The following is a 13,573-nucleotide window of genomic DNA, read 5'->3' as shown; positions in this document are numbered from 1 at the left end:
AATAAGGTATTGAAGAAATGAACAGAGGCTCAATAACCTGTCCGACAATATCAATGCCAACGGCAACTGTGGAACCAAGGAGAAAAGCAAGAGAATGTCAAACAATAACAGATTAAGGAATAATGGGTAAATATTTCCCCCCAATATTTTATTTTTTAAAAATACATTTTTATTGATTTCTGAGAGGAAGGGAGAGGGAGAGAGAAATGGAAACGTCCATGGAGAGAATCACTGATTGGCTGCCTCCTGTACGCCCCCTACTGGGGATTGAGAAACAACCCTGGCATGCGCCCTGACCTGGAATCAAACCGTGACCTCCTGGTTCATAGGTTGATGCTCAACCACTGAGCCACACTGGCTGGGATATATCTCAAATTTAGTGAAAGACATAACTCCACAGACTCAGGAAGCTCAGCAAACAGCAAGCAGAGGTATAAGGAAATCACATAAGCATATCCTTGAAAACCAAGGTTAAGGGGAAAATCTTAAAAGCACCAAACCAAACAACAACAAAAGATTTCCACAAAAACACATTCTTTAGGGAAAAACACTGACATAACTGACTTCTCTGACCGCTCACTATATACAATGGAGTCCAGCAGACAGTAGACCAACACCTTTCAGGGACGGAAGGGGAAACTGTCAACCTATGATTCTACACCCAATCAAAATGCCCTTCAGGGGATAAGGCGAAATAAAATTCTCCATGTAAGGAACTCAGAGAATTTGCAGCTAAAAAATGTGCTTCTTTAAGGTGAAGAGAAATCATATCATATGAAAACGTGGATTTCAGAAAACAATGAAGAGCATTAGAAACAGTAAACACCTGGTAGACAGAAAAAAAATTGCCTTTTCATTTCTTTGACATACATGCCATTACTTAAAGCAAAAATTATAACATTGCCTTGTGGGGTTTAGGACATATTTAGATATAATGCATATGAAATCTATACTGTGGATGGATCTGTTCATTTACAGAGCTCCTGCATTTTATCTGAAGTGGTAAGATATTTAAACTCTAGATCTTAAAGGAAAAGTTAAGGATGCATATTGTAATCCCTAGAACCACCACTAAAACATTAAAGCCTCGAGATACATTAGGGTGGAATTTAAAAAAAAACACACATGAAAATAATCCGAAAGAAAGTAGGAAAGGGAGAAAAGATAATGAAAAGAACAGAAAGGGAAACCAGCAAACAAGTCAGAAACGGTAGGCGTAACCCCAACCACGTCTCTAATGACACCAAACTGTAAGGGCCTGAGCAGCAATCAGTTAGAGGCTGCTGGAATGAATGAACGGGCAGCTCCATCGGGATGCTGTCTGCAGGAGGCGCACTGTAACTGCGGAGACTGACTGACAGTACACCTATGGGAAGAACACACGCACAGAGTCAGTGCCCAGTCCGCGACAGCACCGCCAGCGAGAAAGGCCATTTCATCATGAAACACGGCCGCTTCTCAGGAAGACGTGTCCTTCACACACGGGCATGCACTTACAAGAGCTTCACAATATGTAAAGCAAAAACTGATAGACTTTAAGAGAAAATAGTACATTTTACAATCATTGATGGATCTGGAACATCTCTCTTAACAACCGATGGAATGACTATGTCCCCGGTCACTGGAGGCGTAAAGCCATCTGAACAGCTATCAACCACCCTGATGCAGTTGACAGCCAACATTTATACTCAACATCTGCAGAACACACGTTGTTTCCAAGTGCACGAGAAATACTCACCGCCTGACCAGATGTTCACCCTCAGAACAAGTGTCAATATATTTCCTAGAACTGAAGTGACACAGAGTGTGCTACCTAAGTGAGCACAACAAAATTAAGTTCAAAATGAGTAACTGATATCGAGGAAAACCCCAATTATTTGGAAATTAAAAGCAAACTCCTAAAGAACCCGTGGATCAAAGTAATCACAAGGGGAATCAAAATATATTTTGAACTGACGGCAGCTGAAAACTCAACCATTTCAAAAGTTGTTGGATGCAGCATTTCTTAGAAGGAAATTTATAGACACAAATGCTTATTATGTTAGAAAGAGAAAAAAGCCCCAAATGAATGACTTAAGTTTTACCTTAAGAAACTAGACAAAAGAAGGGCAAATGAAACCTAAAGACAGTCTAAGGAAGGAAGTAATAAAGATAACACTAGAAATCAATGAAACAGAGAAAAAATCATAGGAAAAATGAATAAAATGATTAGTCAGTTCTCAGAGATGATCAGCCAAACTGATAAACTTATCCCGTGGTCGGCAAACTGTGGCTCATGAGCCACATGTGGCTCTTTGGCCCCTTGAGTGTGGCTCTTCCACAAAATACCACGTGTGGGTGCGCACGTACAGTGCGATTGAAACTTCGTGGCCCATGCAGAGAAGTCGGTATTTTGTGGAAGAGCCACACTCAAGGGGCCAAAGAGCCGCATGTGGCTCGCGAGCCGCAGTTTGCCGACCACTGATTTAGACCAATGAAGAAAACAGAATACAAATGACCAATACCAGGAATGAAAGATTATTACTTTGAGCCTATAGATGTTTATAAGACAATAAAGGAATATTATAGACAACCTTATGCCAGCAAATTTGACATAAAATTTAACAGAAAATATCAATGGCCTTTCATCTATTAAAAAAATTTAATTTATTATTAAAGGGAAACTGGGCCCTAACCCGTTTGGCTCAGTGGATAGAGCGTTGGCCTGCGGACTGAGGGGTCCCGGGTTCGATTCCGGTCAGGGGCATGTGCCTTGGTTGCGGGCACATCCCCAGGGGGGAGGGGGGGTGTGCAGGGGGCAGCTGGTCGATGTTTCTCTCTCATCGATGTTTCTAACTCTCTATTCCTCTCCCTTCCTCTCTGTAAAAAATCAATAAAATATAATTAAAAAAATAAAAAAATAAAGGGAAACTGGAAGGAAGGAGGGACAGAGGAAAGGAATAAAGAAACTAACTCCAGGCTCAGAAGGTTTCAGTGGTAAATGCTAACAAGCATTTACAAACACACACACACACACACACACACACACACACACACACACACAACAAACAAAACCCAATCTCAAAAAAATCATTTAAAAGGGCAGCATAACTCTAATATCGAAATCTGAAAAAGATCTTATAAAACTGGTAGAGCTGACTACACCCAGAATGGATTCACTCAATCATGTTAATATCCTAAAAGTGACATTGGTAGACAAAAAAGGGAATGAAAACTAACTAGACTATTCCCCCTGTTTTATTCTTTTAGTCTTATCTATCATCTACTAGTATCTGTCTATCTATCTATCCATCTATCTTATCAGACCATGTTGAGTCTTCTTTTTCCTATTTTAATTTTACTTTTTTAAAATTTATCTTTATTGTTGAAAGTATTACAGATGTCCCCTTTCTTCCCCCATTGACCACCTTCCCCCCCACCCCCACATTACCGTCTGTGTCCAGGGCTATGCATATATGCATACAGGTTCTTTGGTTAATCACTCCCCCTCCCCTGCCTTCCCTCTGAGATTCCTCAGTCTGTTCCATGGTTCTTTGTCTCTGGATCTATTTGGTTTATCAGTTTATTCATTAGATCCCACGTATGAGTGAGAGCATGTGACATTGTGTCTACTTAACGGTAAACAGACTGACCTCTACAAGTGGGAACGGACCTTGCACAAATTCCCTGGGCTCTCCTCTCTCCTCTCACGTTGGGCGCATCCCCCCCCGCAGGCCGGCCTTCCCCCTCATCTGTAGGAAGACCTTCGGGCGGGGTGGGCCCCCCACACAGACCCTTGGTGTTCAAGGAGGTGGTAAGAAACATGAGTTTGGTCACGAGTCCTCTAGGCACTCAAGCCCTGCTTCATCAGGAGTAAAATTCAATTCATATTTTGATCAAAAACATTTTTGGAGAAAAACCCGGAGGAGAAAAAACGTTTCTGTATACATACATGTCCTTTTACTAAATTTGTTCTGACTTACCCCTGCCCCACCACCACCAAAACAAAAACAGGTGGAAGGGAAGGAGGAAAGCATTGAACATGTTTAGGAGAAAGGAGCCTGGGCAGGCAGCGAAAGTGTCCGGAGGACCTTCTGTTCCAAGAGGCTCTACCAGGAAAGCAGACAAAGCGCCATGAGAAGCTGGAACGTGGGTGCTTTAAAGGATGGGGAGCTGCTACCTGCCATGTCGGGGGACAGGGTCCCTGGGCCGCCCCTGGCCATCCACCCCAGCGCCGGGCTTGGGCGATGCACTGAGGTCTCTTCTGATGAGGCTCAAACCGGAGACCTGGCTTTGCAACCTGCCTCCCCGGGTTACAGACGGCCTTGCGGTTGTAACTCTCAGTAAATGTCCCTGAGCATTTACTGAGCAGCTGCTCTGGTCACGGTGGAGCAACAGGGACCAGAGGAACCCTCCATGGGAAACAGAACAAAGGGACAAAAGAGAGGGAGGGACCTGAGCAGGGGGGACAGTGGCCCCGAGGGAGGGGCACCGACGCGCTGTTGCCCAGCTTGCTGCCGAGAGTGCCCAGCGACCCTGTAAGGCGGGGACCCCGGGTGGACACAGAGCCCTTCTGAGGGGCGGCCAGGGAAGCCAGGCGCAATCCCAAAGCAGGGTTCCCCAGAGGGGAGGGGGAGGGAGAGGGTCTGCGGGGTCCCCCGAGACCTTCAAGGAGCAGAGGCTCCCCCAGGGCAGGGTTCCCACAGGTCAGGGCCCAGCCTCCACGCTGGCCGAGTGGAGCACTCAGAGGGGTTCGTGCACCAGGAGAGGGAAGGTGAGCTGTGTCCCAGGCGGCCCTGATCCCACCCCCACACACAGATGATCATCAAATCCAAGCAGGGCCTGGCAGAGGCAAAGTCTTACCAAGCAACACAAATGCTTCTTCCCAGAACAAAGATCAAGACTTTCCATACATTCTACTCCTAGCACCCAAACAAGGTCAAGTTCACAGCATCTGACATTCAATAAAAGGAAGGAAATAATCAGGAACAAGCTTAATGAATGAGAGGTGGGCCTGGTCGTTCACATACACCCAGGCACCCGTGGGCTTTGACGGGGTCAAACAGAACGCACTCGTTTAGCACGCGACTCTGAGCGAGTCCCTGGTTCTACTTGAAGGGATCAGCGTGACACTATTGAAAATACAAACCGATTCACCTCTATTTGGAATGAAGGTGGTGATTAGAGGGATGAGCAATAATTATCTGCACGCAAGACAAAGAGGCAGAAGCAGCAAACAGTGCCTGTTGCCTCAAAAATTGACCTGTAGACCACATTGCTGTAAAGCATGCTATCCCCCTCCCCCACCACACACACAGTGATATCATCGGAGGCTGAAATGCTGAGCCAAGATTGTTTTAAAATAAAACACAGAAATGATTTTTTAAAAGGTGTTAAGGGCAAAGGGAAAAGTTACAGTAATAACAGAACCTCCTGGCTCCGTTTAAATACTAAGGTTAACGTTCCTGAAGTGAAATAACATAAGGGCTTAGGCACCTTCACGCAATCTGCTCCTTCCTAGGGATGTAGAGATGAGCGTGGGTTACACAGAGAATCCGTTTAAGGCACAGGTCCCCAATGTGGGCACACGCCCCACAGGGGGCAGTTTGATTTTTAAGGGGGGCAATTCGAGAATATTAACAGTGAATTTTTTGCATGTCCTATGGGTCTAGGGGCCTCCTATACAGCATATAAATATATGTTGTGACATATTTACGCATTTCAGTTCTCTAGTATACGTTTTGAAACTTTGCTATTTTTCATATCACTTCATATTACTTTTTAAACAATTTCTAGTGATGTCTTTCTCAGGACTTCCACTGTCCTTGCGTGCTTTTATTTTTCTTTCGTGGATGCCATGTTCTTTGGAAGCTTGTTTAGACCAAGTTCATGGCTTTTAGGCTCCCTCCACATGAATAGTTCACTTATGTCAAGGGGGGCGGTGGGGGGGGGGGACTAGGATTTTAGAGATGCTTAGGGGGCGTGGCCAAAGGAAGGCTGGGGACTGGTTTAAGGTAAGGAACAAAGAGAACCATGTCCTGAAGCCCAGCTGAGCTCCGCCCACTGAGCCACCGATGGCTAAGAGGGAAGGCAGCATGACGGACTGTCCGCATGGTTTTACATGTGACCCTAATGCACCTCACAGGGCATATTAAGCTTCGTAAAAATATTCTTTCTAATACAACCTTGACCTAACACACTTTCTGTAAGCAGCATGAATTCCATATGGAATCACTAAGAATTTGGGTTCTCAGAATGTAGAAGCTGATTTGAATGACCCCAGCTCTCTTAAAAGATCTGTCCGTGAGCGAGTCCTTCGTTAACCTTTTGATCAATGATCTCCGTTATGCCTTTTAGGCAATTCACATTCACTTCACTCATTGTTATTTTCACAGACTGTCATTCCAACATCTTTTAGGGCAGCGATTCTCAACCTGTGGGTCGCGACCCCTTTGGGGGTCGAATGACCCTTTCACAGGGGTCGCCTAAGACCATCGGAAAACACATATATAATTACATACTGTTTTTGTGATTAATCACTATGCTTTAATTATGTTCAATTTGTTAATTGAATGAAATGAGGTCTCTGACTCAATTCAAGAGTTTGGCACGTTACACTTTTCAGTTTGTAGAGCTATTTGACAGTAAATTTCAAAGGAGTCTATTCATGTTCAGCAAGTTTGGTCTACTACTAGGAGATATTGAGACATACCTTACATTCACTTGGTGGTTCAATCACTCTTCCTAAAATGAAATCATCACCAGCGTATTTGTTTCAAGGCCGTGTGTGTGTGTGTGTGTGTGTGTGTGTGTGTGTGTGTAAGAAGTTGGATTGCGCCGAAACCGGTTTGGCTCAGTGGATAGAGCGTCGGCCTGCGGACTGAAGGGTCCCGGGTTCGATTCCGGTCAAGGGCATGTACTTGGGTTGCGGGCACATCCCCAGTAGGAGATGTGCAAGAGGCAGCTGATCAATGTTTCTCTCTCATCGATGTTTCTAACTCTCTCTCTCCCTCCCTTCCTCTCTGTAAAAAAAATCAATAAAATATATTAAAAAAAAAAAGAAGTTGGATTGCCCATTAATAAGATTGCACCCATTGTCTCTCTGGCTGTGTGGCACCCCATTAGTAGATGCTGCTTCAAGTCATTTAGTATAAAACTGACCCCAAGAGCGGAAAGTGGATTTGGGCAAAACCAGCACGGGGTGTGTGTGTAAAGGTGTCATCCATTTTCTCCAGGGAAATTCTCTAGGATGGACGCAGTTTTCCAAACGGCCTTTGTGGCACGGTGAGGAGCCAGGAATGAGCTGGCTGGGGTTTTGCCTTTGTTTCTAAGGAATGAACTTGCCTGTTACTCAGGAGTGGCTGGCACGTTAAGTGTTAATGGGGACATCAGCCCACATTTTGCAAGTGTTTGACCATTACTTAAGGGCAAACTTAGGGGACACGTATCTTACCCATACCATTCTGCTGTATGCGGGGTTGCAGGAAGCTTCCTGATGTTCGTGCAAGTTGGTGCTAATCCGTGTGTCACTGGCCTGCCTCCATGTCCTTTGGAGAGTGCGGGGTTTGGGTCCGTGGAAGAGCCTCAGGAGAGAGGACAGCCTCCTGCAGGCCCCTCCCAGGAGTAATCACCCTGGACACTTGGGAGGGGATTTGACTACCAGGTAATCGGAGCATACGGTGGAACCCCAAGAATTTTGTGCTGAACCCTGGAACCCATTTCCACGTCTCCCAAGCAACCCTCGGTTTCTCCGCACCTTTTCTGCCCCAATTAAATGACCAGAAAACACCCCTTTCTCCTCCGGCTCCAAGGTGGCAAACTCGCCAATGAAGGCCGGCTGTTGAGATTAGGCTTCGATCCACACAGCAATGATGTGCATATATTTACATCAAGCAGCTCTGTGTCCTAGCTCCGCAGATGAATGGCCCCTTCCGCATACAGGGGAGGTATCGATAACTGTATCCTGTGTGCTATTCCCGTGCAGTTTCGATCAGCGATGCAGATATTTATGCCTCCTCGTGGCCTGTGCACCACTGAAAAGCCTTGCTTCCCGGGACTAGGAAAGGGCTGGAGAGGAGCCACGGACAAACTCTCTCTAGAAACATCTATTCTGATGGATAGTAGTCTTCCTACTTTGAAATCTTCCTACATGGGAAACAAGTACAATAAGATAAACCTTGGAAAACAGGAGACGTTTCAGACCTAACACCTACAGCGACTCCCGTGTGTTTGGGAGTCACATAAAATTAAAAATAAAAACAAACCAAAGAATTAAATTACTGAAGTGGCCACACTTGTAATTTTTGGCATTGAAGGACCGAGCACAGCCCTCGGATGGCCTGCAGGGTGTAAACTTGGGGAAGCCGCCTGACCTCTGACCTCTCCAGCACTCACTTATTCCCTCGGGCCTGGTGACCCACACGCTGCATGAGGGGCCCCACCTCGGACCCACGTTCTTTGAGGGGACCACTGAGTTGTATTTTGTTATTGAAAATCCTCACCCGAGGATATTTTTCCATTGATTTTTAGAGAGAGTGGAAGAGAAAGAGAAAGACAGAGGGAAACTTCGATGTGAAAGAGACACATTGATTGGTTGCCTCCCCTACACGCCCCAACCAGGGCCCAGGCCAGGGAGGAGCCTGCAACCAAAGTACCTTGACCAGAATCAAACCCAGGACCTTTTGGTCTGTAAGCCAACATTCTACCCACTGAGTCAAACCAGCTAGGTCTGTATTTGTCTTTATATACCTAACTAGAGGCCTGGGGCATGAATTTGTGCATGGGTGGGGTCCTGGCCTGGCTGGCAATCGGGGCCGATGGGGGCTGTCTCACCCAGTCCCAATCAGGGCGATGGGGGCTGGCTGGGGAGGGACCACAGGAAGGCTCCAGGTCGTGTCCGGCCCTCTTGTTCAATCGCAATCGGCCAGACCCCAGCAACAAGCTAACCTACCAGTTGGAGCGTCTGCTCCCAATGGTCAGTGCGCATCACAGTGACTGGCTGAGCGGTTGGACACTTAGCACGTTATGCTTTTCTTATACAGGATTATATAGGATATCTGGCACAGAGCCTAGAATATAGTAGGTGTTGAATAAATGCTTGCTGAATAAACACCAGGCGCTAAATATTCAAGGTCTGATTCGCTGCAGTCTCTTTGGTAGCATCCTCTGGCTAGTATTTTAATAGTTCAAATCCTCTAATTAATTCTCACTTGTATACAGAGCGACTCCTGATGATCCACTAGCCACAGTGTAGTTTCCTGTAGCAAATCTTACTTTTACCTTCTTGCTGGCATCACCAGCTACTTATGTCCTTCACCGACACTGCCACCACGCCCACCCACTTTACTCCTGTATGCAGGCAAGAGCATGGCCCAAGTGGGAAAGGAGAGTGTTTTTAAAGAGACACACACTTATTTGCCTCTCTTCTCCTCACCTGAGATTCTGGGCTTAAAAGCGCAAGAGCTCCCAAGGACGGAAAACAGAGGTCCAGGGAAGCCTGGTAACTCTGTACCCCAAACTACGATGTGTGAGTAGCTCTCCGGATGTGCTCCTCCACATGCAATACCATGTTTCTACATGTGAGTGTGTCACGGCTTCTTTCTCGGCTCTTTACTTTCGCCAACGTGGTGAGCACTGTGTGGCACGAGGTTTAGAAATAAAACAGGAGCAGCTGCCCCCCCCACCCCCTGAAATAATTATACATAAAAACGACCTTCCAGTTCGGGCGCTGGTAAGAGCACAAAATAAACACTTGAATCTCAGGCACCGCTTTTTTTTGTTTTGTTTCATGTTTCCCTGAGAATCTTGTATGAAGGTATTTTTAATGTCATTTACATTCAACTCTTGAGCTGCTGACTGGGCCTTAGATTCTTCCGAGGCCCCTGGTAGTGATTCTTCTTTTCAATTTACAAGCCTAATAAACCCAGATTTCCAAAAGGAGCTAATCCTGGGTTGAGGGCCAAACAATATGATGATGCGGAGCGGCCTGCACCATTCCTGGAGCTATTTGATTTTGACAAGCCCACATTTGGTAATTAACATGAGAATGCCCCCTTGGGCCGCTCTCCCGTTAGCGAAAATATCTTATAAATTACAGCAATAAAAGGGGGGGAGGAGCACACTGCTGTCAACGCTTCCACATGTCTAAGCAAGAGGAGGGACAAAGCCCAGGCAGCGTGCACTCTACCTACGCCTGGGCGCTGAGAGAGTCCTCGTCCACAGTGGGACCCGCGCAGCAACCGAGTCGGAGCCCAGGGGTGCTGGTCCTTGGTAAGAGTGGTGCCTGTGTGTTCAGAGCGGGCTTAGTAAGTGCTATCCCATCACCCGCCACAGGCCAGGTCCATGGGCACAGCGTCCCTAACTGCAGAAGCTCAATATATTCCGCTCTGGCATCTCTTGGCAGGTTTAATCGACAATGCCAGTCCGGCTGCGGTGGGTCAGTGGTTGAGCATCGAACTACGAACCAGGAGGTCACCATTCGATTCCCGGTCAGGGCATGTGCCTGGGTTGTGGGCTCAATCCCCAGTAGGGGGCGTGCAGGAGGCAGCCGATCAATGATTCTCTCTTATCGTGGATGTTTCTCTCTCTCTCCCCCCACCTCCCTTCCTCTCTGAAATCAATAAAAATGTATTAAAAAAACAGATAACGCCATGCACCAAGGATGGAAAGCACAATCTAACTTATTATGCTGATCTAGACCAACGCATTGCCACGGCACCATCCAGGCGCCACGTGCATTTGCAACTGGGCGTCCCATGTCTCTCCTCACCACCTCGGCTGCCCCTCTGGCTGCGCGCTAGCGATCAGCTAAAGGAACTGGAAGAAGACAAATGACCAGGTTTTATCGTTTGTTTTCTTGAGGCTGAGCTTTAGCAATGACATCATCCTAGTTCCGGCAAAGAGAAATGACAATGTGACTATTTCCGTAGAACTGACTTTTAAAATTCCTTCAGCCCACAGTTTGTCCTGTTTCACCCACATCCACATTTGCAGCCTGTTATGGCCATATAGGCCACCCAGGGTTCAGATGATACAGATAATACACGTTCCACAGGCCATGGAGAACAGGCTCTACGCAGGATAGCCGGTAATGAAGTGCGGCAGAGGCATCACAGACATCTAGAAATGAACTGTATTTTCTCACCCTCTAGCTTAACCTACTGACACCCACCCAGCGTTCATCACCATCCGTGTCTTTTAATCTGGGACGCTGCCCGGATTATTCTGCGTGAACAGCAGCTGCTGACAGAACAATGGTTCTCTGTGTCCTGTTACTTAGGGCCTTTCTTTCTACTTCAGTTAAAGAGCAGAGGGAACGGATGGGTTTAAAAGGTAGACTTATCGATAAAAATCCCCAGCCTCCCACAGAACACTGCTCAAAACTAGCAGTACCCCCTCCACAGCAGACATCATCTGCTCCTACCGCTGCACTGTAACAGGACCGGATCCAAAACCGTGTCAGCGTTCCCATTCTGGGCCTCGGAGTAATGACATTTAATCAGGAATATTGCGGTACTGCGCCGGGACAGCTGGGGCACAGGCTGGGCCAGCGGGTGCAGGTCCGTCTCATGGCCGCGGCCTACAGTAGCAGCAGCCAACAGGAAGCCGCCTTACCTTGCACCTGTCACCCAAGGTCACCTTACAGGACAAGGTCTGCAGGTAGCATGTGTCCCCAAGACTCGGGACCAGCCTTGTCTCCACCTCGCCCTGTGGCCAAAGAAAGGGGCTAAGGGAATATGCTGTTCTACATCTTTATTTTTATTGATTTCAGAGAGGAAGGGAGAAAGAGAGAGAGAAGATTATTAATGATGAGAGAGAATCATTGACCGGCTGCCTCCCACACGCCCCACACTGGGGATCGAGCCCACAACCCGGCCTGTGCCCTGACCGGGAATTGAACCGTGACCTCCTGGTTCATAGGATGAAGCTCAACCAGTGAGCCACGCCGGCTGGGCTGTTCTACATCTTTAAAGGCTGCCGCCACCAGGTGTAGGCGGCGTGAGGTTTGCAGAGCACACCCGCCACAGCGCCCGCCCGGCAGATCGATGGCCTATAATTACCTGGGAAGGACCTGGACATAAATCAATGGTGTGTGACGTCCCATTCGTAATGAGCGGGGTGCCTTTTGCCTGCGCTGTGGACATCGCAATGAACAGAGTCCCGACTGCTCCCTCTGCCTGCCCACACTGCAGGCCATCGGCTCAGAAAGACGGGGGACGACGGGGAGAGGGCCTGGGACACGAGCGAGGGGCTGTCTGCACCCTCACCCTGAAACAGCCCTGGTGCGTGGGGGCTGCAGGCTCCCCCTCAACCCCTCTGCACAGAAAGACTGACATCGGAGATAAAGCTCCGCATGCCTTCGATGTCACCAGCCCGGCCACGCCCCGAGGGATCCAGCCACGTTGCGATGACATCCATCAAGCTCACAATTCCAGCTCAACAGTTTGCAGCCATTTCTCCACCTCCCAGCTCTCACTGAAGGAGAGGCGGGCAGACCAGAGCCAGGGGCGGGCAGGGGTGCCGGGTGCCCCTGGACACGCGGACCGTGCCGCCCCATAACGAGGGGCCACAAGGCCATGCACACTGCCCCCCTGTCCCGTAAGACTTCCTCCAGGACAGGCCGGAGCCGGTCTCCCTCAGCTACCTGACAGCCCAGCCGCCAGGTCCGCTGGCAGGAGGCGCAGACAATGCCTCGGCGGGGAATTATCAGCGACACCATTTCTCTCAGCTCAGGTTCTCTTGGTGCCTCCCGAGGCAGGGCCTCTGCTTGCTACCGGACAGGGGAGGAAAGGGCAAGGCTGGCGAGAGGTGGGGGGAGGGACGAGAAGTGTTGTCAGTGGCTTATTTGTTACTTTACTTTACATATATTTTGTCTTGGTTTGGTTTTTTCGTCTTTAGGCAGATCCTGGAGGCCGCTACTCAGGGACGCCCCTGCGTGTGGCCTCGCTCTGGCCCCGGCTCTGTCCTCCGTCGGGTGGAAGGACATGGGGCCGGGCCAGGGCGCCTCCGACCAGGTCCGCTAGGCAGCAGGCACGAGTGTGACTTATCAATGAACAGGTCATGGAAAACTCCGTGCAATTACAGATATGATTCTGCTCCAAGAGGAAGCAGCACCACAACCGGGGGCCTTGGAGGAATGCCGCGCTGTCACTGGCGGGAGCACAACTACTGAACGGAGAGCGTGGGCCCGGGGGCTCCGTGCTGATGAAGGAACACACGGCGCACCCCGGGGAGGGGCTGACTGCGGAGCCGGGAAAGGTGCAGGGCAATTCCATTTCCTGTTTCTTCGGAGAGTCATTAAAGGGAAAGGCAGCTTTAATCACGGGAAGGCCAGTGGCTGCACTAGTTCTGACGTGTGTACTCGAACAATACCCTGCACGCTTGGTGCTTTTAATACAGACGTCAGCTCAGTCCATCCTGCGTTTCGCAGGACCCGTAAACACCTGCAGGATCCTGTTAAAAAGCATGCAGGGTTGGAAAGATTCTATGCAGCAAAGTGTACGATCGCCGCTGACCCCGAAATCAGAGGAAATCAAAGTAGACAGACAGATAGATATTTTCCTCTTTTTCTCTTTCACATAAATAATCTTTAAAA

The 13,573-nt window shown here is 48.3% G+C and overlaps 1 protein-coding gene across 7 annotated transcripts in view; it reads right to left on the bottom strand.

Annotated features, from left to right (window-relative positions):
* Positions 1-13,573, bottom strand: part of ZNF521 (zinc finger protein 521) — a 274,149-nt gene that overhangs the window by 50,612 nt on the left and 209,964 nt on the right. The gene's annotated exons all lie outside the window — the stretch shown is intronic.

This window comes from Myotis daubentonii, chromosome 8, assembly GCF_963259705.1.
Source record: "Myotis daubentonii chromosome 8, mMyoDau2.1, whole genome shotgun sequence".
NCBI lineage: Eukaryota > Metazoa > Chordata > Mammalia > Chiroptera > Vespertilionidae > Myotis > Myotis daubentonii.
The sequence above is the reverse complement of the archived record's forward strand: the minus strand, read 5'-3'. Positions and strand labels throughout refer to the sequence as shown.